This window comes from Lepidochelys kempii, chromosome 20 (genome assembly GCF_965140265.1).
Source record: "Lepidochelys kempii isolate rLepKem1 chromosome 20, rLepKem1.hap2, whole genome shotgun sequence".
NCBI lineage: Eukaryota > Metazoa > Chordata > Testudines > Cheloniidae > Lepidochelys > Lepidochelys kempii.
The window spans coordinates 10,841,907-10,850,916 of NC_133275.1; the positions used below are offsets into that span (position 1 = coordinate 10,841,907).

At 56.5% G+C, this 9,010-nt stretch overlaps 1 pseudogene; it reads right to left on the minus strand.

Annotated features, from left to right (window-relative positions):
- Positions 1 to 231: 231 nt before the first annotated feature.
- Positions 232 to 4,902, minus strand: LOC140901048 (syntaxin-binding protein 2-like; annotated as a pseudogene).
- Between the last annotated feature and the right edge of the window lie 4,108 nt (positions 4,903 to 9,010).

Sequence of the window (9,010 nt, forward strand, 5' to 3'; positions counted from 1 at the left end):
GCATCCAACCAGAGCCATTGGAGCCGGCACGGTCTTTCTGGCCCCCAGGCTGATCTGTGTTGGATTCTCTTCATTTCACCAAGACAGGGAGGTGACACCCCCGCCCCGCATGACTCTTACCTTCCCCAAGAATCCTTCCCCTTCACCCCCTGCCAGAGAAGCCAGGAAATATATAGGGAAACTGAGGCACGCATCAGATTCATAAAAGATATTACAAACATTCCTAGTTGGTCACAGGTGCACAGTCTCCCAGCAGCTCAGCAAAGGCTGGAAGCAAGAGCAGAGGCAACAGGAGGGAGAGATCTGGGCAGGCCTTGGATTTTACATCACTTTGCTTCTCCTAGGGGGGGGCAGGAGCTACTGGGTTTCCCGTGTGAGAATCCAGGGCAGAGTGGGTTTGCAGCTGCCCTCTGCTGGGGGTGGGACGGGGATGGCAGGAGCTAGGGGAAGCCCACAGGCCAGGGCTGACTTGTGGCTAAGGCTCGGGAGAGCTGGGTTCTATTCCTGCTCTGGCAGACTCCCTGTATGTCTCAGTTTCCCTTCTGTAACACAGGCCACCCTGCCTCCCCTGGGAGGCTGAATTCATTAGTGAGATTCTGATACCATGGTGATGGGTGTAGGAGCACACACAGACAGGAGTGTCCAGGTGTGGAAGAGGCTCTGTGTGTGAAGCTTAGTTCTGTGACCGAACTGCCCTGTTTATAAACAGAGAGATTGTTCTGGGTACACACTTCCCCAGTCGGTGCCTCGGTTTCCCCATCTATACAGAGGGGATAAGGACACTAGCCTTTGTAGAGCACTTTGAGATCTGCCCACAGCCAGTGTTAGAGAAGGGCTGTGGCCATTAGTCCAGCCACACAGGGAATGCTATTGTTCTGCCAACCCCTCAGGATCTCCAAGGGTGTCTAGACCCCACCCCTCCCCCCGCCAGGATCTCCGAGCAGGTTCTAAATCACTCCTCCCTCCTTCTACTTCTCATGTGCTCCCCCGCGGCTCTGTCCCATGGCAAGGGCGTGGCCAGCACAGCTCGCTCACCTCTCCCATGCTGGGCTCGTATGCCTTGAACGCCTTGAGTTTGGCCAGCACAGCGTGCGCCAAGTGGAAGTTATCTTCATGGTCCCTGCAGCAAAGACAAACCCTGTGGGTCAGAAACAGCTCCTCCCCCAGGGGCACTTGCACTTCCTGTAGGAGGTAACCAGGTACCCTCGCCCTTTGGGCACACTCACTTCCTGTAGAGGATGGCTGGGTACTTCTCCATGGCACACTCACTTCCTGTAGGGGATAGCTGGGTACCCCTTCCCCTGGACACACTCACTTCCTGTAGCGGATGGCTGGATACTTCTCCAGGGTTTCACACAATGTGGCAATCTGCTCTGCCAGATTCTCCATCTGCTTGTTCTTTTCGAAAAAGCAGTAGGGGCTGAACCAGTTGTGGAAGCTCTATGGCCTGTCCAGGGAGTACACCTTTGGGACGGGGGAGAGCAGAGATCAGACCCCGGTGCCAACTGCTTGCAGCCAGGCCAGCTGTGCCCCATACCGCGCCCCTAAGACGCGCTGTTGGATCAGGCCAGCCTGGCGGAGCTGTAGCAAGCCCCTAGTGAGGGAGAGATCCCTTTGCCAGTGCCACTCCTGTTGTGGTAGAGGGATAGCGAGCCAGAGATTCATGCACCAGCCTGGATGAAGATGCCCCAGGTTCAGGTCCATACTTGGCTGCAGACTCCCAGGTGCCCTCAATGTTGGGGGAGGGGGCTTGGCGACGCTTCTCGTCTGGCGAAAGCCCCAGCATAGCCACGGGCAAACCCGGCATCAAGGCCCGTCTGCCGCTGTCGCTTATTTCACTGGCCGAACAGAACGAGCCATGGGGACAAACGTACTTGGACACCAATAAATAGTATCAGCCCGTGAAGGGTTTGCTGGCGCAACGGGACGGGTGAGCCAGCAAAGCCTCCTGACGGACACTCAGCTTCTACCAGCCAAAGCTTCTCTTGGCACAGCTGGCACCGGTACCCCAGATGAAATCAGCTAGAGTGGTGAAAGGACTGCTTTGCCAGCGTAACGGCACCTACCCAGGGGCTCTGCCACCACAGCTGCATCAGTTACAGGGGGATTTTTTCTCTCATGTCCCTGTAACAAACCCATACCAACAAAGCTTTTGTGTGTAGACCAGACTCATGTCTCTCTGTGCCTCAGTTTCCCCATCAATGCAATGGGGCTGACGCCCCAGTCCTGCCCCTCAGGGGCAGGAGGGGGGAAATCCACTGATGACTCAAGGAGGGGATGGGGTGGTTGGGTAAAGGGCAGGCGTGTGGAGTATCGGGCTGTCTTGCAGGCCTAGTATAAACCACCAGTAAGAGCTGGTAAAGCCAGGGAGGCAGGGCCCTCCTTCTCCATACATCTACCATTCCCACCCAGTGCAAGCCAGCGATTCCACGTCTCACAGGGTGTGAGCAGCCAGCTAGTCCCTGCTGCCCTGTGCTGGCGTCAAACCCGGGGCCCTAGAAGGGAAAGGTTCCCCCGCCAAGCCACATGAAACACTAAGGGTGGGGTGTCGTACGTCACCATCCGCCGCGCGGACCTGCTCCTCCAAAGCCCGGCCACCCCTCACCCGGCTCTCGTAGGGCAGGAAGGCCATGTTGATCTCCTTGAGGGTTTTGATGACCTTGGTGATCCGTGACTTCCTCAGCTCCTTGAACAGAGGCTCAGGACAGGCTGCAAGGCAGAGGCAGTGGGTGGGAGCGACAGGCACAGGGCTCAGGACCCCCAGCACAGCGCCAGCCCCCACGGACGGGGCCAGACCGGGCACAGCAGGGGCAGTAGTGCTGCACGCCTGTGGGGAACCTGGGCAAGCCAGCAGGGCCACACAGGAGTCAACGATGCCCCCCCGAACCAGAGTCATGCCGGGTTCTCGCCTTCTGCAGCATCAGCAGCGAGGGGGAGCCACAATCTCTCCTACACAGCCCCTGTCTCACACCCTGCCCTCAGCCCCCCGGCAGGGCTGAGTGACCAGAGTGTACAACATAGGATGATGCACAAGGAGGAACGGGGACTTGGGCTCCCCCTGCCGCTGTAATGGGGAGAAGCAGATCTGACCCTGACACACTGGGTATTCTGGTGCTGTCCCATCCCCCACCGAGTTGGGAACCGATGGAGCAATGCATGCTGGGAATGGTAGCCAGAGGCCACCTTTCTGGGCACACGCTGCAGGTGTCTGTGAGCCGTGTTGGCTGGAGGCAGGCCCGTGGGGGAGAAGTGGGGGAAGGGATAGGTGGGGTCATTCGGTCTGGCCTGCTGGGGCTGCATCCCCTGCAGGAGGGCAGAGCATAATCAGGGTGCTGCGCACTGGCCTGCCGGCAGAGAGAGACCCCCCACCCCCAGGCTCCAGTGTGCTGCTGCCCAGGCTCCCAGCTGGGGGATCCCCCGACCCCCGATACTCACGGCTGAGGAAGAAGACGTGAGCTGCCTTGTAGTTGAAGGTGGGGGTGCCCTGGAAGTCATTGATCAAAGCCTGCACCGACTGCAAGGGGGAAGAAAGGGGTTGTCAGCACCTGCCGAGGCCCCTCCCTGCTGCTCAAATGGCCCAGCCCATGCCCAGCCCCTGGGGACTCAGGGCCTAGCATGATGCCATCGGGAGGTGGGCTGGTTTTTACCCCCCTGGCTCTGGGCTCCCTCCCCACCTGGAGCAGGGCTTGTGCCCATGTGCCCGGGACATCCTCAGGGCCCAGTCACATCTCTCGCTGTCACAGAAGTGTCCGTGCCTGGCCACAGATGGGGCCTGGCATTGCCTTGCTGCTGAACTAAGTGGGCTCTGAGCAGTGTCGAGGGAACAGCCAGCCGAGCAGCAATCCCAGGCAACTACCATCAGGGCCCCCTCCCTCCCCGGGCGCCATGCTGGGCACCTGCAGCTTCGCCACGCCAGCTAGCCTGGCAGGGTGTTTGGAACCTGTTCAGACCCCTCGACCAGCCATTGTGACAGGTGAGAACCTGGCTGCCCTGTCCCAAGCCCCAGGCCCCAGCTCGCAGTCCTCTCCTACAGCGCTCCCTCCGCGGGCAGCCCCTGCGGGTTCTGGGCTTCACCCTGCTCTGCCAGCGCCCCCTGCCCCTGGTCTCCCTCCACTCACCTTGCTGCTGCAGATGCAGGAGCCTCCTCCCCAACAGCCCCTGCTCCCTGAGCCTCTGCCTCATCGAGTCTCCTTCGCTTTGAGTCTCAGCTGAGGTCGCCTCTCTCCGCCTGCTGCACCTGCCCATCCAACCCCCACAGGATTGCACTGCGGAGAGGTCTGGGGGACAGTCTGTGACTCACGTGGCAAAGAACATGAAGCCCAGCTCCGGGGAAGCAGCCTCCTAGGGAGCCCCTACTGGCCCCATTCCCATCCTGACGTGCGGCGCACAGAGAAATGGAACGAGGGGAGTCTCCGTGTTCCCCTAGGAAAGCCCTGTAGGCCATTGGCCCAACATCTCCACCACCTTCCTGCCGTGCCGAATGCTCCCTCTGCCGCACCGGCCTAACCCGCTGCTCCACATCCCCCAGCCCAGTCCATGCCGGGGGCTCAATAACCTTCCTGGCCAATGGTACATACTGCCCCATGCTTGGCACTCTCCTGCTCCTCCTCCCACCCAGGCTGATTCACTGGTCCCAGTGGTCTGATCCGGTGTGTGTGTGGGGGGGAGATATGGGGCTAGCTGGACAAGCTGGGTCTGATCTAGCGCGGTGGGAAGGCAGACATACCCAAGCCTAGCTGGGGCCGGATGATGGGCTAGACAGAGCAGGGATCTGATCCAGCCTGGAAAAGCTCAGGTTCCTAATGAATCTCAAGAGGCTGGAGGGGGAGGAGCATGATATATGGATACAGCATATCCCCAGGGGGACACCAGGGCAACAGGTTCGGCCTGCTTACCTTCCATTCTCTTTCCTTCTTCACAAGGACAACGCTGAGGATCTCTGCGAGGGAAAGAGACGGGGATTAGTGGTGGGGCTCAGACGGGACGGCTGTGCCCTGAGCCAGGACCCACTGGCTGGTGGAAGGACGCCTCGGGGAAGTGGCTCAGAGGCTGCTTTCAGGCCAGATAGTGTTGTGCTCCTAGCAGAGCCCCCAGTCAGCGATCCTGGTGGGGTGACAGGCTAGACAGGCCATGGGTCTGATCCCCCTTCCTTTCTGCCAGGCTGGATACGAGCGCAGCTGAACTAAGGATCTGGCCCCGTGGAGGAAGAAAACAGACCCTGTCCAGCACCTCTTGACTGGAGGGGATCCAGGGACCCTCACTGTGTATGGGGGACAGCAACTGTGTATGGGGGACATAACTGTGTATGGGGGGCAGAGCTGTTGTCTGGTTACCCGCAGTGCAGACCCAATCTATTGTGTCCTGGCTGCTGTTCAGCTCAGGTTAACAGCATGGTCTGTTTCTGTGAACTCCCCCAGAGCTTTCGAATGGAAGTGAGAGTCTTCTTCACATCCTGCTCTAAACTGTGAGTAGTGTCGCTCTGTGGCTGTTGAACAGCTGCTGCATTCCTACCCCAGAGGTGGCATCATTTCAGTGCTGGGTGGGTGATCCCTGTGTAGTGTTGTTGAGTGCTGTTGCACATCAGCTATGCTCCATCCAGAGCTGTCTGCATTTCAATGCCAGGTGAGTGATCCCTGTATTGTGTTGTGGGGGGGAGGGATAGCTCAGTGGTTTGAGCATTGACCTGCTAAACCTAGGGTTGTGAGTTCAATCCTTGAGGGGGAGCCATTTAGGGATCTGGGGCAAAAACTGGGGATTGTCCCTGCTTTGAGCAGGGGGTTGGACTAGATGATCTCCTGAGGTCCCTTCCAACCCTCATGTTCTATGATACGCTGCTGCGCTCCACCCCAGAGGTATTTGTATTTCAGTGCTGGGCGAGCAATCCATGTGTTGTTATGCAGCTACTACGCTCCACTCCAGAAGTGGCTGCAATTCAATGCAGGGTGAATGAAAGTCCATGTCTCATTTTGCAAAGCATGGGTTCTCCAAGCAAGGGTGCTGTCTGTCCCATGTTTCTGCTCAATAGACTCTGGATTCTTAGCATCAGCGGAGCTACATTTTGAGCCGTGGTGGAACCAGGAGGCAGCTGGGTCATTGGTGGTTCCACCTTCAGTTATACCTATTGGCTTGAAAAGGCGCCACACGTATACCTAATGGCTGGCGAGGGGGGCAGTTGCCCCCCGGCCCGCTATTAGCTCTGCCACTGATTCTTTTTAAATGTTCATTGCGCTGCTTCCACCAGCCACTTTGATTTCATTTTGTTTTACAGACCCAAGCAAAACACAAGCAGCAACCTGGCCAGAAGCAGATCCGTGTAATTGAACAGACTCATCCAATTACTGAGCCTTCCCAGAGCCAGGTGCTGCCCTCACGGTACATCAAACCTAGAGGACCTGCTAGGCTCCCAGTAGATGTAGCCTAGAGCCAAACGCAGGCCAGGCAATGTGGCTTCGCCCATGGAGTTCAGGTCCAGGGATTCAGTAGGGAGTAAATGGCCAGCACTGGATGCTTCAGGTTTTGGTGCCCACCCAGAGACGGCTGGGGGCTGATTTTCAATTACACACCTGTGGCTGGCCCAGGCCAGCTGACTCCAGCTCCCGGGGCTCGGGCTAAGGGGCTGTTTAGCTGCGGTGTAGCCTTTGGGGCTCAGGCTGGAGCTTCGACTCTAGGACGATGCGAGGTGGGAGGTTCCCAGAGCTCGGGCTCCAGCCCAAGCCAGAACGTCTGCACCACAAATAAACAGCTGCTCAGCTCGAGCCCTGTGAGCCGGAGTCAGCTGGCCCGGGCCAGCCGTGGGCATGTAACTGCAGTGTAGACACACCCTAAGTGCCCACAAGCCCCCTGGGAGCTGCGGGTATTTAGCACCTCTGAAATCTAGGCCCCCGGTGTCTCAAAGTTAGGGGCCATTCAAAATCTTCTTGCCAGTGTCTTCCTCCACCCCCCACTGCTCCTCGGACATTCCTGTTAACTGCTAGAAATGGCCCACCTTGATTATCACTACAAAAGGTTTTCTCCCCCCCGCTCTCCTGCTGGTAATAGCTCATCTTAAGTGATCCCTCTCCTTACAGTGTATATGATATCACCCATTTTTTCATGTTCTGGGTGTATATAAATCTCCTCACTGTATTTTCCACTGAATGCATCCGATAAAGTGAGCTGTAGCTCACGAAAGCTTATGCTCAGATAAATTGGTTAGTCTCTAAGGGTATGTCTACACTACGAAATTAGGTCGAATTTATAGAAGTCGGTTTTGTAGAAAGCGTTTTTATACAGTTGATTGTGTGTGTCCCCACACAAATGCTCTAAGTGCATGTAGTCGGTGGAATGTGTCCACAGTACCGAGGCAACCGTCGACTTCCGGAGCATTGCACTGTGGGTGGCTATCCCACAGTTCCCGCAGTCTCTGCCGCCCATTTGAATTCTGGGTAGAAATCCCAGTGCCTGATGGGGCTAAAACATTGTCGCGGGTGGTTCTGGGTACATATCGTCAGGCCCCCGTTCCCTCCCTCCCTCCAGGAAAGCAAGGGCAGACAATCGTTTTGCGCCTTTTTTCTTGAGTTACCTGTGCAGACACCATACCACGGCAAGCATGGAGCCCGCTCAGATCACTTTGGCAATTAGGAGCACATTAAACACCACACGCCTTATCCAGCAGTATATGCAGCACCAGAACCTGGCAAAGCGATACTGGACAAGTAGGCGACGTCAGCGTGGTGACATGAGTGATGAGGACATGGACACAGACTTCTCTCAAAGCACGGGCCCCGGCAATGTGGGCATCATGGTGCTAATGGGGCAGGTTCATGCGGTAGAATGCCGATTCTGGGCCTGAGAAACAAGCACAGACTGGTGGGACCGCATAGTGTTGCAGGTCTGGGATGATTCCCAGGGGTTGCGAAACTTTCGCATGCGTAAGGACACTTTCATGGAACTTTGTGACTTGCTTTCCCCTGCTCTGAGGCACAAGAATACCAAGATGAGAGCAGCCCTCACAGTTGAGAAGCAAGTGGCAATAGCCCTGTGGAAGCTTGCAACGCCAGACAGCTATCGGTCAGTCGGGAATCAATTTGGAGTGGGCAAATCTACTGTGGGGGCTGCTGGGATGCAAGTAGCCAACGCAATCAAAGATCTGCTGATATCAAGGGTAGTGACCCTGGGAAATGTGCAGGTCATAGTGGATGGGTTTGCTGCAATGGGATTCCCTAACTGTGGTGGGGCCGTAGACGGAACCCATATCCCTATCTTGGCACCAGAGCACGAAGCGGGCAAGTACATAAACCGCAAGGGGTACTTTTCAATAGTGCTGCAAGCACTGGTGGATCACAAGGGACATTTCACCAAAACCAACGTGGGATGGCCGGGAAAGGTACACGACGCTCGCATCTTCAGGAACTCTGGTCTGTTTCAAAAGCTGCATGAAGGAACTTTATTCCCAGACCAGAAAATAACTGTTGGGGATGTTGAAATGCCTATAGTTATCCTTGGGGACCCAGCCTACCCCTTAACGCCATGGCTGATGAAGCCGTACCCAGGCAGCCTGGACAGTAGTCAGGAGCTGTTCAACTACAGGCTGAGCAAGTGCAGACTGGTGGTAGAATGTGCATTTGGACATTGAAAAGCGCGCTGGTGCGGTTTACTGACTCGGTTAGACCTCAGCGAAACCAATATTCCCACTTTTATTACTGCTTGCTGTGCGCTCCGCAATCTCTGTGAGAGTAAAGGGGAGACGTTTATGGCGGAGTGGGAGATTGAGGCAAATCGCCTGGCTGCTGGTTACGCACAGCCAGACACCAGGGCGGTTAGAAGAGCACAGGAGGGTGCGGTACGCATCAGAGAAGCTTTGAAAACCAGTTTCATAACTGGACAGGCTACGGTGTGAAAGTTCTGTTTGTTTCTCCCTGATGAAACCCCCCGCCCCTTGGTTCACTCTATTTCCCTGTAAGCTAACCACCCTCCCCTCCTCCCTTCGATCACCACTTGCAGAGGCAATAAAGTCATTGTTGCTTCACAT